General features: G+C 44.8%; 1 long non-coding RNA gene across 1 annotated transcript in view; it reads right to left on the bottom strand.

The window, feature by feature from the left end:
* Window positions 1-3,025, bottom strand: part of LOC112546876 (uncharacterized) — a 28,446-nt gene extending 25,421 nt beyond the window's left edge. Inside the window, exon 1 of the long non-coding RNA XR_003090589.2 lies at window positions 2,885-3,025. This is a non-coding gene — a long non-coding RNA (uncharacterized LOC112546876). The remainder of the gene's footprint in view (window positions 1-2,884) is intronic.
* Between the last annotated feature and the right edge of the window lie 10,926 nt (window positions 3,026-13,951).

The following is a 13,951-nucleotide window of genomic DNA, read 5'->3' on the forward strand; positions in this document are numbered from 1 at the left end:
TTTTTTGGTTCAAATTTATTTTTAATGTAGAAACAATTTATACTAAAATAGATTTTTAAATAAAAGGTCAAAATAAATATGAATGCTTCTAAATGACTGAAATGAAACATTTAGACTGATTCAAACTGCATGTTGTTTCAAAGTTGGTCAGTTTGCAAAAGTTTTCAAGATTCTACATGTTCTCCCTATGGCCATGTCTACATTAGGAAACTATTTCAAAATTATTAAATTTGACTTCAGAACTCCCGATTTAACAAATTCAAATTAGCATGTCCTCACTACGGGGAAGTATCGAAATTAGTCGGAGGCAGGCTCTGTTAATGTGAATGTGCTACCTTAGATTTAGAGCCCCAGGAAGCACTGAGGAGTAACAGGAGTGGCCCGAGGCTGTCAATGGCCGTGATATAATCATGGGGTGCCTGGGCACCCCAGGTGGAAGGTGCGATCGGCGCCCCTGCCTGCACGGCCGTCAATGGCCGTGACGTAATCATTGGGCACCTGGGCGTCCCATGACATCATCATCGGGTGCCCTGGGCCGGCGGTGCCCTAGGTGCCTGCCAAGTCTGCCTATGGTCACGGGCTGCCCCTGAGGAGTAATTACTTCAAATTACTTTGGGGAGTAATTATTTTGAAATAGTGGCACTGGAGTGTCCACATTACCATTACTTCAAAATAACTATTTCAGAATTACCATTACTCCTGATAAAAAGCAGGAGTACAGAGTTCGAATTCTGAAGCCCATTATTTCAAAATAATGGGCTTGGTAGTGCGGAAGGCTCCACTTATAAATTGGACCTGGGTTGGGGAGATGGAGGGGGGATTTTGAAATAAAATCCTAATGTAAACCAGGGCTATCTGATTGCAAGTTGTTTAAAATTTTGAAAACTCTCATGGGATTTTACAAGTGTTTCCTACCCAGCCCTACTTGTGACTATATCTTAATAGAGTCCAAGAAAAAGCTCTGGTATAGTTCCTATGTCACTCATAACTTCCTTGTTGTCTCTTCTCCACCTTTAAGACTTATGTACATGAAGATGTACTTTGTGGAAAGCTGGGGTGTGAGTCTAGGCAGTTATGATCTAACTCCTCATGTTCACCCTACTAATGCATATTAACAGTCAGCTAATATGCTTTGATCTAGTCCTGGTTCAAAGAGATCTAGATCAAAGCGTTATAATGAAGTGCTAACATTTGTCAGCAACATACACATGAACAGTTAAGCCATGTTAGGTTAAGGCATGCTGGATTCAAACCCAGCTTCCCTCAGGCTAATAATTTATGCATATAAGCCCTATATGTGTATTTTTTTCCTGGAGCCATCACATCTTTAACCCCATACAGAACAAGGCAGCTGTTAGTTAAAACCACTAAAGTTCAGACTTTTCTCTTAATTAACAATTGCTATGAAGTGAATCACTCTGCATATATTAATCTTATTTCTCTTTTACAGTATGGTTAACAAATCCTGATTACATCTGGCAAAAGCCTGCTAACACGGTACCATTACATTACATTGTAAAGCAAGGGTCTAAATATTGTAGGTAATCTATTCCCATTTTTAAAATGAGAAATAAATGGAGTGTTTAAATTTAAAAGCAGAAAGGATGGGATTGGGGGGGAGGGGAATTACATCAGATCCCTATTATGACCTAATCTAGATCCCACTGGGTAACCTTTCTATTGGCTTGGAGTGGGATTGAATCCTCCATCTTTTTTTGAGAGAGAGAGAGGACGGAGTAAATTACAGTTCTAAATGACACCACTGTTAAACAGCACATGGTGAATTAAGTAATTTACTTAATGGAGGACTTCCGAAGCAAAGCTTTTCCTTGCTGAAGATTAAGGGCTGTGAGTGCACTTCAAAAGCGATTGTTTTTCATGCTCTGCCCTACCAGGAAAACATCTGGTAAATTTAACCAGCCTGTAGAGTTTGAGCTTTATTTATCTGCTGGAAAGTCTGTCCAACAAATCTATAATCCATGCTCAGTATTTCAAGGTCTTGATATTTCCTTTGAAGGAAAAAGTATTTTTCACCTGATCTCATGCTCCCAGTAACTTCATATAATTCATTCCTTTCTGTACCATTTCCAAAAGACTACAATTACAATTTATTCTAGACCAGTTGTGTATCTTCACCATCAAAGATGCATGGTCTAAGTATTTATTCTGCATTGTGTGGTTGTTGATGTAAATTCCAATCAGATGTGTGTGTGCACGCACGCATGCATGGTAGACAGATTTTTCCCAGCATCCATCAAAAAAGACATCATGGCATTGGAAAAAGTTCAGAAAAGGGCCTCTATATGAATGCATAGTACACCCACATATTGAATATTGTGTGCAGATGTGGTTACATCACCTCAAAAAGATATCATGACAATGGGAAAAGTTCAGAATAGAGCATCAAAAATAATTAGGGGGAGAGATTAATAAAACTAGAATTTTTCATCTTAGAAAGGAGGAAACTAGCAGGGGATATGATAGCAGTTTATAAAATCATGACTGGCATGGTGAAATTAACTAAGGAAAAGTTATTTACTAGTTCCCATAACATAAGAACTAAGGGTCACTGTTGAGGGGTGCAAGGCCAATGCCTCCCCGGGGGCTACCCATCCTGTGCCCCAAAAACCCCATCTACCATGCTCCCTATCAAGCCCCCCCCACCGAGTCCAACAGGGTTGGTCCGTTTAAAGTTGCCCACTCCTGTGTGGTGCCGGGTTGGCAAGGAGAGGTGGGGGGCTCGGGCCCACCCTCACTCCGAGCCCCAACCCAGGACCCTAAGGACTGGGGCTCGGTGCCCCAATTCCGGTTGGTGGGGGGAAAGCTCCACCTCTCAACACACCAACCCTCCAGGTTCAATACCCTGCCCTGGGTTGCTTCCTACCTCCCCCACCAAGTCGCTGTGACGGCCTTGTCCGGGGGCCTCCTTACGGATGGCTCATGATGCCTCTGCCAGGCCTCCTGGCGGTTGTCTCCCTCCGGCTCCGCCACTCTCCGCTCCTCAGGGTTTGTGCCTCTGTGCCGGTCAGCCCTCCTGGACTGTCTGTACCTTGGTCTCCTCCCGTCGCTGGTGACGGCGCTTCATTTAAACGTCCCGCTTCCGCTACGTCTCGTGCGTCGGGGGCAAGGACCTCCCCGGCTCCTCCCGACGTCCCCCCCCCTTGCTTGCTCCGCCCCCTCTGAGTGTGCGCCTGCGCCACCCCGTGCCGTGGTGGTTCGCCGGCTCTGCAGCTTCCCTGCCCCACCGGGGCCGGGGATGCTCGGACAGTCCCCTCCTGCCTGCAACCTGGGGTCCTCCCCTGCATGTGGCGGAGCAAGCCGCGCAGGGCCAGAGCCAGCGTGGGACCGCTGCTTCTCCCCAACACGCCCGGGATGGCACTGGGCTCGTGGGGGCACGGGCGCTGCCCCGTCACAGTCACCGAATGAAATTAATAGGCAGCAGGTTTCTTCAAACAATTCAGTCAACCTGAGGAACTTGAGAAAGGATGTTGTGAGGATCAGGACTTTAACAGGGTTCAGAAAAGAACTAGATAAATTCATGGAGATTAGGTCCATCAATGGCTATTAGCCAGGATAGGCAGGAATGGTGTCCCTAATCTCTGTGTGCCAGAAGCTGGGAATGGGCAACAGGGGATGGATCACTTGATAATTATCTATGTTATGTTCATTTCCTCTGGGGCACCTGGCATTGGCTACTGTTGGAAGACAGGATATTGGACTAGATGGAACTTTGGTATGACTCAATATGGCTGTTCTTATGCATACAGAGCTGCCAGAAATTAGAATTTCTATCTGGTGGAAAGTTCTGATATTGTTCCAAATTGGAACAAAAGCCAAAATATCGTAGTTTTCAGCAAAATGGAAATTTCTGAAAAAAATTATTTACAAACATTTCATTTTGAGACTTTCAACATTTTTAAATAAAAAATATGACACGTGACTTCTATATTATAGTGAATCAATTCAGAGGGGAGACTGTGGGTATGTCTAGACTGAATCTTTTGAAAGAAGCTTTTTCATAAGAGATTTTCCAAAAAAACTTCTTTTGAAAGAGAGCATCCACACAGCAAAAGCACATCAAAAAAGTGATCTTTTTTTGAAAGAAAGCATCCACACTGAATGGATGCTATCTCACATTTAAGCTGTGATTACTATGGATGGAGTGGCCACCAGGGCACCTTGTGCTTTTTCCTCTTTCCTCTTCTTTAAAAAAAAACCTCCTTCTTCCACACACGCCTTTTTCTAAAAGAGCTCTTTCAGAAAAGGTGTTTTTTCTCATAGAATGAGGTTTACAAATGTTGGAAAAACCCTTCTGTTCTTCTGATTTTCTTTCAAAAGAATGCAATAGCAGTGTGGATATAAGTGAAGGTTTTTTTTGGAAAAACAGCCGTTTTTCTGAAAAAATCCTGCAGTGTAGACGCGTCCTAAGGTCCATAGTTGGACACATGGAGAAGACAGAAGACATAAGGCACCTGAGCTACAACTCCCATGAGGAACACAGCAGCTCAAGTAGAAACATATGAATGGTGAAGTCCCCTACAAAATGTTTTTTTAAAATTTGTGAAACAGAAAATGTCCGCAGTTTGGGTTATCTTGGTCTGAAATAGTTCATATTGATTTTTCCACAAAAAAAATCAAAATATCAATCAGTTTGGTGGAACCTGCACTTTACACTGAGACAAGATTCCAAACTAGCTCTTTTATTGGCGGGATTTATAGGAAAAGTTTAGATAAACCATGAGAGCACAGATTTTCCTACTTTCTTGTTTTGGCCATTTGTTCCTTTACGATTTCTGTCCTTTTCTCCATGACAGAACTTTTCTGCAATCATGGCAATTTATCCCTTGGGAAAAGAAGTAACAAGACAACAGTATGGTAAATTGAATTAATACATGCTTTAAAATTCATCAAGTAATTCCACGTTCTCCCTTGACAATATCACATTTTCCCCAAGGAGCTTAATCTGATTTATCAAAGAGTAAATTAACAGGTGTACTTGATCACAGTTTGTAAGTCTCCACATGGGGAAGAGGAAATTTGATAAAAGAAGGCACTTCAAAATATAGAAGACAAAAACATAACAAGAGCCAATGTCTGGAAAGTGAAGCTAGACACATTTAGACTAAAATGAGGAACAAATGTTTAACTGTGAGGTTCATTAAACAGTGAAACAATTTACCAGGGGCTGAAGTGGATTCTTGATCACTGGAATTTTTTAAAATCAGACTGGATATTTTTCTAACCATTTTTCAAACAGAAATTAATTTAGGGAAGTTATAGCCACCTTTTGCAGGAAGTTAGACTAGATTATTATTATAGTCCCTTATGATTATTATAAATCTACTAGGGGGCTGCGCCCCTGCTTGCTACGCTCACCAACCCCGCCCCTCCCACTCAGAGCACCAGGAGGCAGGAGGGGGAGGCCATGCAGCTCCCACCCTTCCCCTGATGGGAGGGGAAGGGGAAGGGAAAGGCTGTGCAGGTCCATCCCCCACTGCCCAGAAGATCAGAGAGGAGGGAGGCGGCACAGCTCTGCCCCCTCCCCCGCGCCTGGAGCACCAGAGAAGGGGGAGGCTATGCGGCTCCCACTCACCCCCCTGAAGCACAGCGGAGCGGGGAGGGAGGACGCCATAGAGGTCTCCCCCCCCGAACACTGGAGAGGGGGAGGCCATGCTGCTTCCTCCCCCCCAGCACAGGGGAAAGGGGAGGCTGCGCAGCTCCTGCCCCTCCCCCCGGAGTACCAGGTAGGGCGAAGGCCACAGGACTCTCCCCCACCCAAGCACCAGGAAGAAGGGAAGGGGAAGCCCCCCCCAGCCACCAGGGAGGGCCCGCCCCAGCTCTTTCTGCTCTCCTGGCCACCCCAGTTTCCCCCTCGTTCTTTCTGATCCTCCCCATCCTCACTGGCTCTTTCTGGCCACTCCCACCCTCCAGCTCTTTCTGCTCCCCCCCCCGGCCCTTTCTCACCCCTTCTTCCCCCACCCTGGCTCTTTCTTGCCCCCCCAGCCACCGCTCTCCCTCCAGTCAAGGGTGTGTATGAAGAGGGGTGGAGAGGGAAGAGGTTCACTGCTTCTGCCCCCCTCTCGCAGAGCACTGGAGAGGGGGGAGGGGAGTGGCTGTGTGGTTCCCGGGGCTGTGCAGCTCCAGGCTTCCGCTTCAACCCCGCCCCCCGCAGCACCAGGGAAGGGAGTGGCTGCATGGCTCCCAGGGCTGCATGGCTTGCAGCTTCCCCCACCCCTCCCACCGGAGTCGGGGGGTCAAGGAAAGGCTGCGTGGTTCCCACATGGCTTGCAGCTTTGGCCCCCACCATGGAGGAGGGCTGCTCTGGGGCCTCCCCAGGACCCATACAGCAATCAAGCACTGGGGAAAGGGGAGGGGGGAAAAGAGGCAGGGAGGACGCAGAGTGACATGATTACATCATTCTGTCAAATCCCTTTTTTATCAATAGAGAGTTGAAAATATAAATGCAGTGGCAATTGCAAAAAGATACTCTGCAAAAATAAATCCCACCATTCACGGGCACCATTTCAGGAAAGCAGGGGGGGGGGCAGCAGTTGTGCGTACCAGGACGCAGCTTGCTTTTCTTCCCATTCCCCAGACTATCCAGGAGCGAGGGGAAAGCGCACAGCTTGTGTGCGTGTCTCTCACTCCTGGCTGGTGAAGGAAAGGAGCAGAGAAGTAATTCACAAAATCTGTGTGCTTTCCCCTCGCTCACTGATGGTCAGGGAAACGGGAAGAAAAGCAAGCCACATCCCAGTATGCATGGCTGCTGCCTCCCTCGCTCTCTCAAAATGGCGCCCTTGTCACCATTCCCCTCAGGTAAAAGCCTGAGGAAACAGGAGCCTTATATCATGCCTTGAAAGTAACCAGACTAGGGCTTTGTCAGCATCACCTGGAAAGTGAACTTTCAAACAGTGTTCCTAGGGGATGATTTGCCACTAGCACTAGAAGGTCAGATCCAGGAGATATTAATGAAAGTCCCCCAATACATTTCCACTGTTGTGACTGACTATTATGAAATGACTATTATGTCTTTCCCTGTATGGATCGAGTGGAGGAAAGTATGTGGGACTCTTTAGCTGTAGTCTTCACTCAGGTTGTCAAGTATCAGAGGGATAGCTGTGTTAGTCTGAATCTGCAAAAGTGGCGAGGAGTCCTGTGGCACCTTAGGGTGTGTCTAGACTACAGAGTTTTGTCAACAAAAGTGGACTTTTGTTGACAAAACTATACCTGCGTCTACACTACCGCTGAGTTCTGTCGACATAACGTTGACAGAACTCAGTAGTTTTGTCGACGCTGGTGAATCTCATTTTACGAGGCATAACATCTTCTGTCGACAGAGTTTCTGTCGACAGAAGGTGTTATTGCATGTAAACTGTCCTTTGCGTCTACACTACTATGTCGACAAAGCAGTTTGCTTTGTCGACAGAACTGAATGTAGTGTAGACGCTCTTTGTCGACAGAAGTTTTGCTTTGTCGACAAAACTTCTGTCGACAAAAGCCTGTAGTCTAGACGTACCCTTATAGACTAACTGAAGTGTTGGAACATAAGCTTTCGTGGGCAAAGACCCACTTCGTCAGATGCATGTGACATGCATCTGACGAAGTAGGTCTTTGCCCACGAAAGCTTATGCTCCAACACTTCAGTTAGTCTATGAGGTGCCACAGGACTCCTCGCCACTTTCACTCAGGTTATCTCCCACATCTTTCATCGGGAACTTGACTGAGCAGAGATTGTCTGGCTTTTGGAAAAAGAACTGATCTGTTTTGTTTAGTAACCTCACAGCCATTGTTATTGCCAGTTTTATTCTCTAGTCACAATCAGTAATACACTGCAACAAAACCACACATTTTAGTACTAGCTAAGTTACTGGAGAATTGCTTAGATTTACCCTTATCTTGACCAGGTGTCTGTAGAGATTTAATTCATGCTTTTTAGAACAAGATGGATTACTGTAATATGCTTTCAGCTGATTTCTCAAAGGTGAGTGTTGCTAAATTACAAGGAAAATGTTGCTGTCAAACAGCTGACATGTACAAAGTACCAAAAGCATGATTTTGCTGGTTTTATTTTGGTTGTCAGTCAGAAAATAAAAGAATGCCAAATCAGGATTGCAAACAATCAGTGCTGCGAAAATCCGATCTGTGGATTACATCAGGTAATGGCATGCATATCCAGTGAGTCATGTCTCCTTTTCTTGCTCACCTGTCTAAGTTCTTACAGACCATGTCCTGCTGTTAATTTTGTATGCCAAGCTCTCCACTGAATTCATGGGAGAATTTTGCATGCATGTGCATCAAGGACAGGGTTTGACCCATAATGATTTGTCATAGAGAGACAGTGGGATAACATTTTCATCTCTTTTGTACTGGCAATTATAAATGTACATAAGTAGAGCCCTACAAATCCACAGATACCTACTTTATGTCTCTGGGTAACCTGCATTGGTGAATGTGGAGTGAATCTGTGGCTCACTTCTTCAGATACGGATGTGGATGCAAATACACATTTTGTATCCAGAACTCTGCAAATTTGCAGATATATCCACAGATATCTGCATCCATAGATATGGATGCAGATATCTGCAGTTCATATTTGCAGATCCGGATGAGGATGCTATCCATAAAGGGTTCTATTCGTAGGTGTAGATGCTAACGTAGACTTCTATCTTTCCATTAATTCTCATGCTAAGACACTTAAACTTCAGACCTTCCTTAAATTTTAGTAGCTTACTCACTTTTCCTTTATTTAGACCTCCCGCAATATATGCACACTAGTTTAATGAATATGTAGTGAGTCTAAATTTATAGATTAGAGATCTTTATGAAGGATTCTGTCAGATCAGTTATTTGCTGGTTAAGTTGTTTTCTAAAACCATGGAAGGAGGGAAAAGGAACAATGATGCTGAATAATATTTTGTAATTGTATCTACTATAAAAGAAATTATTTAAAACAGATTGGAAAAAAGACTTGTGGAATATGTATAAAATATTACAAATAATTGCTTAACATGATGCTAATATAAGAGAAGAGAACATGTATTCTCTCTCTCTCTTCTGTGTATTTCAGAATATTTTATGAAAGCATTTCCAGTTTCTAGTCATTTTTAATTTACCGGTATTCAGAAAGGAGGGGAGGTAAGACAGGAATGTACAAGCTTCAAAAACCCCATCTGCAAAAGATGAATGCTCAATTTAGCTGAGAAATACAATAGCATTTGATGTGAGATAAAAGGCTGGGATTTTCATTTATTTTGTTAATCATAAATAGAATGAGGAGAGGAGAATATCTTTTTTAATTATTTCCCTTAATCGCAAATATAATTTCAATGATGCAGATTTTAAAATTTGGTCACTGAGGTGAATTAAATTCCTTTAACTTACACACTCCAATAAAATCATCAGAGCTGTCTTTTATTGAGCTGTCATCGGCTACACAACCCAACTTAGAGGCAATAATCTGTACTTGTGTGTCACAGACATTTCCCCAAAGGCTTCAATTGCAGAATTAGAAGGGTCCAGGATCAGCTGGAAAAGGAACACACTGAATATAGTTTAACAACAAACATAGGCTATAGATGCAAATATAATTATTGTTGTGGTTATGACTACAGGGACCTAGGGGACTTTATAATCCTTTCATTACATTTCTACTTAGGAGCATAGTTTGACCAATGTGTCTGTTACCCTTCTGCCAGATGTTTTCAGCAGTAACAAGGCTGGGTTCAAAAAGCTCGGCCTCCCTTATAAAACTAACAAAAACCACTGGTTTGAGCCCTGCACCCCTATAGAATTTTTGGGATCACTAGATTCCTTCCCTGGCATCCTTAACAAGCAATACTTCTCAGTTCCGTGCACAGAGTACGTGTGCGGAAGAAGAAGAATCTCATTAGGGCTACGTCTAAACTGCAAGCCTCTTTCGAAAGAGGCTTTTTCGAAAGATACTTTTGAAAAAGCCTCTTTTGAAAAAGAGTATCTAGACTACAACCAGTACTTTCGAAAAAGCAAGCTGCTTTTTCAAAAGAGAGCACTGAGGCAGTCTGGATGCTCTCTTTAGAAAAAGCACAGTTTGCATTACATAGCACCTTTTTTTGAAAGAGCACTTTCGAAAAAAGGCATTCTTCCTCATAAAATGAGGTTTTCTGCGGTTGAAAAACTGCCACTTTCTTTTGATTTATTTTTGAAAGAATGCAGCAACAATCTAGACACAGGGGAAGTTTTTTCGAAAAAAGGCCACTATTTTCGAAAAAATCCCTGTAGTCTAGACACACCCTAGGGGAAAAGAGAACACAGAATCTACTTCTCACAACATGGTCACAATCCAGCTCAGTGAAATAAAACACCCTTCCACAGAAAGTCCATTAACTTGGTTCTCTACCTTCCAGTGTAGACATCCAAAAGGCCAATATCCCGGGCCCCATGCTTTGGATGTCTCTAAACCTCTGATTGCCAAATGCTGGCACTGGATGAGATATCCCTGTTCTGTTCATTCTTTTTCAAGCATCTGGTGCTGGCCGCTATCAGAAACAGGACTCTGGGCTAGATGGGGCATTGGTTTCACCCACTGGTGGGCAAATGTGGCCCAGCAGAGTTCTGTGTGTGGCCCATGAGCCATTTTGTTTACCATTGCCCATTGTAGTGGTCTCTGGCTGGAGGGAGGCTAAGCTACTTCACTACCCTGTTTAATAACCAGTTACGAGGCCTCTGGAGCGTTGCCACAGTCTAAGAGCTCGGGCCAAATACTGACTACACAGTAGTCCTAGGGTATGTCTAGACTATATGTCTGTCATCAGAGGCCTGTAAATTAGGCTACCCGGCATAGGGAATTATTATTTAAATCACGGCTTCATTTAAATTAAAATGGCTGCCACGCTCTGCCGACCAGCTGATGATCAGCTGTTTGTAGGCAGATCAGAGCAGTCTAGACGCGCTGCGGTCGACAAGGAAGCCTTTGTTGACTGGTGCAGGCAAACCTGGTTTCACAAGACGTACCTGCGCTGGTTGACAAAGGCTTCCTTGTTGACCGCAGCACGTCTAGACTGCCCCAATCTGCCAACAAATAGCTGATTCTTTAAATTGCAGCTTCATTTCCCTATGCTGGGTAGCCTAATCTACATGCCTCTGATGACAGAGGCATGTAGTCTAGACATACCCCTAGAGTCCAGGCCCTGCTCAGTGCAAGGTTATTAAAGTCCTAAGGGCTAGACCAATGTGCAGGCTGAGTTGCAGTTCACAGGTCCAGCTCTTGCTCAGGGTGGGACAAACAACAAGGTACAAATTAGGGTCAGACCAAGTGACAGTTCAGAGACCCAGCACTTGCACTGGTCAGGGCAGAAAACAAACAGGTAGGGGCTCATGCCTGGCTGTGTGCTGAGCAGCAGATTACAGAGCAACACTCTGGGTCAGAGCAGGGAAACAGGCAACCAGTGTGTAAGCATCTCAGCAGTTTAAGGGCTCAGGCCTGGTGGAAGGCTGAGCAACTGTTTATACAGCCACGTCCTTGGTCAGGGTAGGGCAACAGGCAAATCAGGCAATCAGTTCTAGGGCTCAGACCTGGCTGCAGCCTGAGTGGTGGTCAGGTTTCCTTGTTGACGGAGAGCCAACAAGTGCAGGGGGAACAGAGGAACCTGCCACCCAAGGTGAGGAGTGGCACGGGGGAGTCAGGCCAAGCTGCTCCTCTGGGTCCCAGCCAGGACCCTAACAGTAGCAGTTCAGGCTTCCACTGAGTCAACGGGGATCCTGACTGCAACGTGCTACCCAGTTGACCTCCATTTCTTCAGCCAACTCTGTGTCAGCTATCCCTGGCCACTACCCAGTTCCCCTGGGGGGGGGGGGGGTCTACCTAGGTCAGTCTCTGCTCCTTGGGGTCCACCAGGGACAATGGTGCTGGCAGAGTGTCCATGGGCTCTGGGTCTGGGTCATATAGTGGTCCTGGCAGCACAGCACAGTCTCCCGGGCCCACCAGAGGCCCTGGGCATCCAGGCCAGTCTTCAGGGCCTGGCAATGATTGTGGCAGCCTTGGCCAGTTTTCTAGGCCTGGCAACATGCCAGGTGACCCAACCCAGTCTTCTGGGCCCAGAAATGGCCCTGGTGGCCCTGGCCAGTTCTCCCTCCTCAGGCGGGGCAACTGGGCCTTCCTCCTTAGGACCTCAGATGGAGTGTCTGGATAGCAAAGCTGCTGGACTCCCACTGAGGTCTGAGCCCTTCCTTTTATACTTCTGGCCCCACCTTTCTGCATCCTGTGGGTGGGCCTGGGCTGCTCTGGCACTACCCACCAGGGGAGCTGTGGGAATGTTTCCCCTTCAGGGTGAGCGGGAAGCCAAGCCAACTCACTAAACCCATGCTCATGGTTGCTGGATTCTGCTGGTTTCAATCTATATAGGTTTTTTCCTACCAGTGTGACTAAAATGACACACATGTAAGACAGGGGCACATGAAACATTGTGTGTAATCAGCAGGCATCTCATTGACTGTGAGAGCCGTGTGCTCCCACTGCATCCAACCAAAGTGCTGTTATCATTCAGTCGGTGCACTGGCAAATCCAAGGTACACTAGTGCAATTATCCCAGGAGATCATCTTGGTTATAACAATTGTACAACCTACTGAGATGAAGGATCCCTTGCATAGCCCACTCATTAGTCTAGGTTGCCCATTGCTGGTGTGACCTGATATGGCCATTCTTATTTTCTCACAATCTGTCAATTTCCAGCATGGAACTCCTATTTTGCATCATTACATATTCTGTATTTGCTCTTCAAATTAGAATATTCACAGGACTGAAAGCTCTCTTTTGAAAACTCTTTTCCCTGTTTTGAGCCACCTCCTCCCCAGCTTTTTGATGGTTCATGAAGAATTTTGCAACAAAATCTCCTGGAATCATCAGAATACCCAATTACGTGCCACTGTCCAGGAGCATATGCAAATATGAGTCCATTTATTGTATTTACTTCTCAAGCATCTAGTATGGAATGACAACATAGAAGATCCTACCCATTATATGTTGTCTTTTTAGAATTGTGCAATTAGTGGTCATGGAAAGTACCCCACTGAGAAATGGAGAGCAAAGTCATCTATTTATCCTTCAAATGTCTCCTTCAGTCCACAGCATGTCTCAATTCTGAAAGGACCATATGCAGGTGTGAGGGTAATTTAGCTTCTTTGTCTGTTGAATCCTTGGCTCAGGTATGGTGGTAGTTTTGTGATGAGGACATTTATCTATTAGAAGCTGGACTAAAACCAGCAGCTCATTTCCTTACTTGTAACCTGTAGCCTCTGCCAAAACCAACAATCTTTTTTTGAACATGTGCCCCCTCTCAAATTGTGGTACTGTAGGTAATGTGGGAACTGGATACAAATCACCCTGTATTTTGCTATTACAAAAAACATAACCTATCTGACAAAGTTGTGCAAAATCAAAGCCAAACTGCAGACCCATTGGCCTACCAACCAACATCTAACAGCCCAAGCTAGATTTGAACTGGCAACCCAGAGGTAAAAAGGCTCCTGATTCTACTTCCTTATGTGGACCTATGATAAGTCTGAAAGACAGTATCACAACCGAAAACAGCACTGACAGCCTACCACTGTGTGTACTCCCCATGCAATCAGCAGGGATGTTTTGTTTCATATATCAATCACAACTGGCTAGAGCAATTCCAAAAAGTAAATTATCCTTATGCTAAAGAAAAAGGCATATGTTGTGTTTTTGAAAGTATTGTTTATGCACATGGGGCATAGGTTTCTTTGCAATATGTATAAAGCCACAGCTTTTTCATGAAAGTCAAGACCATGCATGAGGGATCATTTTAAAGTTTTGATTAGGTTCACAGAACACCAAATTCATGTCACTGCTGCATTCCAAGCTTGACTTAACACTGAAGTGACACATCCTTAAATTAGCACAGAGTAAATACAAATGTAAAGAGGTGTGTGTCATTGTTTGCAGGCTCAATA

This window comes from Pelodiscus sinensis, chromosome 18 (assembly GCF_049634645.1).
Source record: "Pelodiscus sinensis isolate JC-2024 chromosome 18, ASM4963464v1, whole genome shotgun sequence".
NCBI lineage: Eukaryota > Metazoa > Chordata > Testudines > Trionychidae > Pelodiscus > Pelodiscus sinensis.